Source organism: Myotis myotis, unplaced genomic scaffold (assembly GCF_014108235.1).
Source record: "Myotis myotis isolate mMyoMyo1 unplaced genomic scaffold, mMyoMyo1.p scaffold_m19_p_3, whole genome shotgun sequence".
NCBI classification, from domain to species: Eukaryota; Metazoa; Chordata; class Mammalia; order Chiroptera; family Vespertilionidae; genus Myotis; species Myotis myotis.
Window position 1 is genome coordinate 3205394 of NW_023416335.1, and position 8400 is coordinate 3213793.

Sequence of the window (8400 nt, forward strand, 5' to 3'; positions counted from 1 at the left end):
TCCTACAGATAACATTATAATGAGAGTATGATGCATTTTGATTGAATTACCACATGGGGGAAATTTAATTTAATTAAACCGGTCTTCATTAAAATATTGCATTCAAGTGCAGTAATTATATGGCACATACAGGATGAAGGAACCCCTGCTGCTTAAAAGGGAGAACACTCACAACAGATCAGCCCTGACTTTATTAGATAGCGCCTGCCTCAATAATTAACCTGTGACTGCACCATAATGATACAGGGAGCAGCCTAACATCCCTCAATGCTCTGGTTTTTAAAATAAATGACATTTTATAGGTATGAATATTCACATAGAGAACTCATACATATAAATGTCTGTACATACATATACATACTGTACATACACACAAAACATGTAAAATTGATAAATCATATGCATATTACTATTTATACTTAAATCATTATCAAAATAATAAATATACATGCATGCATTATTTTGTTATAAATATGATTTTGAGAGACATTCTCTATGTGTCAGAGACGATTATTCAACATAGCTGTCATTGTTGAGGAGCCAGTTAGTTAACTTAAAGTTAACAAATTCAAAACCATATGGGTTGGTGGATAGGTCACAATCGAAATGTTAATTTAGGAAACAGTTGTGGGCTACAGCTATCACAGTGGCCCATTGATATTTCTACCAAGTTAAATATTTAATATGCAGGTAAGAAAACCTGACTTCAGATGTTAAAGGACATGTAGTAAATGAGAATTACAATTATTACTATTTTTCAAATCCTCAAATTTAATAAGACCTATAAGAATGATCATACTTCTAAATGCAGCCATGAGTTAGCTGGTATCTTGACTGGCTTCACATAGCAGCTGTAGGTTCTTTGGCTCTCCTGCTTCTTCATTAAGAGTCGATGACATTTTGCCCTGACCGGTTTGGCTCAGTGGATAGAGCGTCAGCCTGCAGACTCAAGGGTCCCAGGTTTGATTCCCGTCAAGGGCATGTACCTTGGTTGTGGGCACATCCCCAGTAGGGAGTGTGCAGGAGGCAGCTGATTGATGTTTCTAACTCTCCAACTCTCTATCCTTCTCCCTTCCTCTCTGTAAAAAATCAACAAAATATATTTTTTTAAAAAAAAGAAAAAAAAAGAGTCAATGACATTTCATTGCCAAAGAGGAAATCCAAAATTATTATATAGCTTAGAACTGCATACAATTGTTAAAATACTGGAAGGACACAGAAACGATTGACTTTTTACTATAAAACCCCACTTTCATTTGATTAATTGCAATCAAAATGACTTGATTATTAAATTCTACTTTATTTCATGCCTGAATCTCAAAAACTCCTTTTTAATACCTACTTGTTCATTTTCAAGGTGGCACATTTTAAGATTTGGGGTCACAAATTCATGTGTTCCTCGCAACAATTTCCACCTATCTTTTTTTGTGTAAAAGAGTTGGTTTTACTGTATTATCAGTATTATATTTAAAAACGAGGAGCCCAGCGCGCGATTCAAAATCGCGTGGTGCCACCCAACCTTGAGTTGCCTAGGGAGATTTTCCCATTGATTTTTAGAGAGCATGGAAGAGAGAGGGAGCGACAGAGAGAAACATCACTGTGAGAGGGACACATCGATGGGCTGCCTCCTGCATGAGCCCTGACCTGGGCCCACAGTGCAACAGACCCTGCAGCTGCTGCAGATCCGGCCCTGCCTCGCTCCCCAGGCCCTGCAGCAGCTGAGGCCGCTGCCGGTCCAGCCCTGCCTCCCTCTCCTGCCCTTGAAGCAGCCTCTGCCACTGCTGATCAGGCCCTCCCCCAGCGCAGGCACTCAGAGGCCCCTGCCACCCCACCCCCGACGCTGCATGTGCAACCTCCTCCTGTCAGGTTGACCCATTATGGTGTCCTGGTTAATTAGCATATTTCCTTATTTTATATAGATATCATTTTGGTAAGGTTTTTGAATAACTCTATTCATATTATTTCATTATATTTTAGTATGAGATGTATTTGCAGAGACTGCTTTCTAATACACCTGCTATGGTAGTTACTTAGAAAATCACCTTGATCCATAGGATTTGTAACATTTCCTAAGAAACATGGTTTAGTATATTTGAGTTTGAAAAAGTACTTATATACATTCCACCAAGCCCTGGTAGAAATATCTGCATTGTCACTTGTATTCTCCATGCATTTATTTCAACATCTCGTCTCTGGCATAAATATGCCTTTGAGGAGTTTTGAAATGTGCATTCCGATTGTTCTTTTTGCTTTTAAGTGAATGACCATTAGGGTCTCCTTGGGGCGAGCAGGCTGCATTGAGTAGAGTGCTTTCTTCCTTTGTCCGCGTTCAAGACCCCTTCCTTCCAGCAGCTTTCATTCCTCAGGCGTAAAAGCTTTTGTGTTTTCTACAATGTTGCTCACTGTTCAATTCTCTAAAAGTTAGACACATAGAAATCAAAATAAGAGCTATTTTTATTCACCACAATGTTTTTCTTCCTGTGTTCTTGGCACACAGTGAAATAAATAATATGATGCCAATCCTTCAAAGAAAAAGTGAACAGCACTTTGAAACTAATCATTTAAACGAGTAAATAGGATAATGGGGACATTGGGAGCAGTTAAATGTTAAGTTTATGTGAAGAGAGCAACTTAGGGTTTTGCAAGTAGCTTTAGTCAGTGGAGTCTCATTGGAACCTCTTACAGTGTGTCAGGTGGAGAGTTCAGTGTTGTTATCCTTATTTTCAGAGGAGGGAGGTGAAGTTCAAGAAGGTGATTTGGTTTGCTCAGACTTAAAAAGTGGAAGGCCTGGAATTCCAGATCAGGTCTTCTTACCCTCGGTCCATCCAGGTCTCTTCCACTGTTTCCCATGACTAACAATTATTAGAGACATTTTCTTCCCCTCCCTTCCTTTGCTCATTTGTCAGTGCTTCAATAAATGAATAAAATATTATGAGAGTAGAATAGAAAGACAACATATACTTAGGCTTTCCATATAATGAATACAGATTTCTTCTCCAGGAACTTTCCATAAGTATGTAAGATGCTTTACAATAAATACTACAATTTAATTTTAGTTCAGTCTGAAAATAATCTTTTATATCACACCATGAGAATCATAGTTTCTTGCATGTACATTGATAAAAATATCTGTTTTTACCTTGCCAAAAGGAATATATGATATATTTATTGTATCTAGGTTCTAAAATACCTACATTAAAAATAATGTAAATATCTATAAAAATAAAAGCATAATTTGCTAATTAGACCGAACAGTCGAACAACCTTCTGGACAAAGCCACGGCGGCAGAGGCGGTTAGGGGTGATCAGGCAGGCAGGTGAGCAGTTGGGGCGATCAGACAGGTAGGCAGAGGCGGTTAGGGGTGATCAGGAAGGCAGGCAAGTAGTTAGGAGCAATCAGGCAGGCAGGCAGGCAGGCGAGGGGTTAGGACAGGGGTGGGCAAACTTTTTGACTCGAGGGCCACAATGGGTTCTTAAACTGGACCGGAGGGCCGGAACAAAAGCATGGATGGAGTGTTTGTGTGAACTAATATAAATTCAAAATAAACATCATTACATAAAAGGGTACGGTCTTTTTTTTTTTTTTAGTTTTATTCATTTCAAACGGGCCGGATCCAGGCCGTGGGCCATAGTTTACCCACGGCTGGGTTAGGAGCTAGTGGGGTTAGGAGGGGTTAGGAGTTAGAAGAGATCAGGAAGGTACACAGAGTGGTTAGGGGTGATCAGGCAGGCAGGCAGAGTGGTTAGAGGCAATCAGGTAGGCAGGCAGGCGAGGGGTTAGGAGCTAGCGGTCCCAGATTGCTAGAGGTATGTCCGACTGCCAGTTTAGGCCCATAGGGATCGGGCCTAAACAGGCAGTCAGATATCCCTCAAGGGGTCCCAGATTGTGAGAGGGTGCAGGTTGGGCTGAGGGGAACCCTCCCCATGCATGAATTTCGTGCACTGGGCCTCTAATATATATAATATTTGACAACTAATAAATGTTCAATAAATCATATCTTTAAAAGCATAATGAGTACAGCAGACATGATGACAGCTAGCACAAGATTCAAGTTCTAATAAACACCTTATGGGTGATTCAAAATAGATGATCTTTTCATCTTTGATGCACACTGTTATGAGTTTGACTTTTTCGTGTTTTTTAAAATTCCATTCAAATTAGCTTAACATAAGAATAAATTAAAAATCAGACTGCATGTAAATCATACACAATTTATTTCAGATTATATGAGCCAAACAACTTAAAAGCTTTTACTCTTTGGGAATTAGTTCATTCTATGAGAAAAGGATGCTCTTTCATACACTGTTAATATTTTATCAAATTACCTTTATAGGTCATATGTTAACATGTTATCAGTTAACAGTATTACTATGGCATTAGAAAATGATTTGGTAAAATCAAGAATTCTGTATTTATTAGAAATGTCTGGTAAAACTGACATTAAATTATGAACTTATAATTTTCATAGTGTTTTACCCACACTAAATAATTCATATTAATAAAATGAATATTCTTTGAGGGATGAAATAAGTTTCCACAGCTAATTACTGATTCTACTACAGTCTTCTTGAAAATATTTAATTCTCCTCTCTAGCTCAAAATGCCATTCATTCCTATCTAATTAACTTTGCCTAATTAACCTCATGTCTTTCTTAGCTCTTTTATCACTAAGTATATACACCGTGACCTGAGAGAACTTGTTAAATTTTTGATAAATAAGTTTAAAATGCAAAGGTGGAGATTTATAAAAATGAATGATCAATATCATTTCTATATACTCATTATTTTTTATTTTGTTAAAGTGAACGTATACATACCACTCCATTTTCATTTATTCTTTTTAGCAGTGCTAACAGTAACATGAGCTTCCCATGTACTAGTCAGAAAATACGCATTAATACCCCAAAGAAATCAGTCTACAAAGTCATCAGTGAGAGTGGAGTGTGGCCCGCGTCCTTCAATATGTTTTGTGAATACTTCCCTTCCAAATAGTTATTAACAAACAGCTGTTACCTTCTCAGCTGGGTTTGTCCAGATTCTCCTTTCTGACCCCTCTCCCTAATGTTTAAAATGTCTGCAGTGAGAACCGGAAGTAAGTCTTTTTCTCCCTGAGGTCTGATCTTGCTTCACTTTTTAATGTCACTTGTGTCTCAACACATACAATCCCCCAGAGCAAACTCTTCCGTCCATTCACTTGCAGGACAACAGGTATGTTTCACGGAAAGCTTGCAGAGCAAGAGCAGCTTGTGTAGACATTGGGCTACTTTCCTTTGCCAATGAAAGATGCGTTCTCGCTGTGTCACAGGAAGGAATTTCCAAGAGCACACGTGTGGGAGAAGTTTCAATGCAGGGGCAAGATTTCCTGCCATGAAGGGAAATAATACTAGGACGTGGAGAGCAGGCAAACTCTAGCAGAAACTGCTCCCAGATTCCCCATAAGCCTCCACACATTTTCCTGGTTTTACAGAATAAGCCAGCGCTTTCAAATGAGCCGATCACCTTTCTGAGTTTTTCTTGGGCTTGTGATGGGCCCTCCCCCTAACCAATCCCTTTCCTGGACCTTCCAGGGTTCAGAGCCCTCACCCAATCTGGTCGTTTTCCCAGGCTCGGCTCCTCCCCTCTATGTTGCTATTTCTGTTCCCACCCAGCAGGCGTCCAAGTAGAAGGACCTACCCTGTGCCATCTTGGCTTCTGCTGCATGTGCATCCGGCAGAGAACCCCCCTCAGTTGTGATCCCAGGTAAAGTCCAGGGTTCTGCGGGGGACCCTGCTTCAGGGATGAAGTCCCCGGGGTGGAGGGTGTCCCCTGGGAGCTGTGGAAGGTATAGCTTCCTGGTCAGTCAAGCTTCATGTGCAAATCCGCTCCCTGGTTACCCGGCTTACCATCTGATTCCGTTTGCTCCCTGCCCAGCTAACTACCTGCGCTAACACTTCCATGAACCTGTGAGGCGAAAAAGCTCACGTTTCTTTTTACTCAACAGAACTGAGTCTTAAACACAATGTCGGAAACTTCAGTGTCCGTAATTTATTGTGGTATGGGCTGCCATATTATCGATTCTTGTTCTGAATCATAGTGGCTCCAAGTAATGCATTGGGTTTTTGTTTTGAATTTGGTTTTTAATGGGAAATTAAATTTAAATAGACGATTACAATAAATACCTAATGGAAATTACTTCAAGTGTCTTTTAGATGATCCAAATGCACTTTGCAACACCTCTCACGTGGGCGTCTGTCTTCTCTGGCTGCTCGCTAGAAGCGAACAGTTGCACCTACTGCCTCCTGGAAGGCCAAGGCTTTTTCAAGACGTGGCTCAGATCACAGCTCTTTATCTGCTCCTCTGTCTGCCGTCTTTTCATTCTGGGTATTCCAGTTCCTTCTGGGTGCACATCTCCATCTGTCTCCAGGAGGCAGTCTGCTCTCTGACTTACAGGGCGCTCAGCCTGCTGCTTCAATGAGCTTCTCACAGAACCCCCTGGCAGCTCCCTGCTTCCTGCGGCTGCTCCCCATCTCCCCGCGGTCTGAATCAATGTGCTCCCCACCTCCCCAGCCCCCTGTTTGTCAGTAGTCAGCTGGTTGAACCATTGTTGGGAGCATTGTGAATTTCCTGCTGGTTTTACTAATTTCCTACTGATCCTTTGTCACGCATTTATGTCACCTTCTACCCAGTGCTGTCTTCAGGATGATGGCATTATTTTCTAAAGGCCCAGGGTGACCAGAGCAGTTTTCCCCAAAACCATTAACATACAATCTATTTAGTTACTTTCTCTATTAGAATTGACCAAGAGTGAAGTATGGCTTCCATTGTGTCTACTGGGAAAGGAATATACTTACGTTTGACAAGGTGTTTAAATACATAGACGCTGTGTCTACTTGCTGTGATGTGTGAGCTTCACTTCCAAAATATTCCCCCAGTGACTTGTTAAGCAACCATCTCCTTTCATGGATTTCAGTGTGATATCCTGGAGGTGGATGCCTTGAAGAGAATCGCTGTTACTTGCTATTTACCTTTTCGGAAAAATTATCTTCCTGTTTGCGTGTGTGTGATCTAGTAATTGTCTGTGGTATTATCTCTTCATTTCTGTAAGGTCCTATTTTCAAGTGCGGTGTTCACAGTCTAGATCTAAAGGAAATCCTTCTCATTACTGAATTAGTGTTTTTCATGTTGGGTGTCCCATAAGAATTGGGAGGATTAACAATCCCTCAGAGAACAATATTAAGTTTCACACCAACGCCTGTGACTTCCTGGTGCTCATATACAACTTAAAGCCTGAAAACTTAATAAGAAAATATAAGAAAGGATTGTATTATCTCCTAAGGAAATAGTGTTTTAAACTTAATTTAAAATTAGTCTTACCTAAATTTAGAAATTGCAAATGAACTCATTATGTAGGATTTTAGCCAGATGCAAAAGAGTAGAATGCACCTGCAGGAATTGAAGCTCCATAGAATTTACATACAATAGGAATAACATGGGCTTTGCAAGGAGACAGTTTTGTGCTTAAATCTAGCCTTTGTCATGTGTTAGCAATATAATCTCAAGTAAGATTACAATAATTCACTCTGGTTCATAACAGATCAATGATTTTCCAAGGTTTTCTTGTTTATTTGTTTTTAATAGCAAAACTCCTTAACATTTTTGTGTATAATCTCAGTGTATTTGTTTGACAATATTTGTTTGACAATAGTTTGAGAATAGTTGGTGCTTCTCTGGTTGGAGTGGAAGTGGAAGATCCAGAATTCTGAGTGGTTTTTCTTCAACTTCTCTCACAGTGTGGCTCTGAGAAACGGTTATCTTACTCTGAGCCTCTGTAGAATGCAATTTGAAAGTCTTTGAACTAGGTAATATCTCATCGCATGAATTTTTAAATGCACCTAATTTCTCTACTGTCTCTACCTTTTGTCACCGTGTTTCAGAAGTGCTTTTCATCCCTAAAACTAAGGAACCCTCGTTTTGTTTTTGCTGCTGGTGAAAATGGGAGGTGGCACTCTTAATAATCACTCTCAGACGACAGGGTCAAACAGACAGGGTCCGAGGCAAAGCAGAATTGTCTTCTGTTAACCTCCAACCAATAGCCCTACAGGGTTTACCCCACCCACCAGGGTACCTGGCATCAACTCCTTCCCCTCCCCTGCTCACACACCTCTCACTTGCAGACATGCCCCTTGCGCCTCCCAGAAGCTGACATTTTGGAGGCATTCCCCTGCTTCCGTGTTACAGGCTCTGCAGATCTGTGTATCTGTAATATTCTTTATTCACTTTTCCGTGCATCACTACCGAATTTCCTTTATATGACAGTTCAAATGCTAGTTTACCATCAAGGAATGTCAAGGGCACATTATCTAAGAAGCATCTAATCCACCACATAGACTTACCCCTTTATTCTCCATTCTATTTTTCTG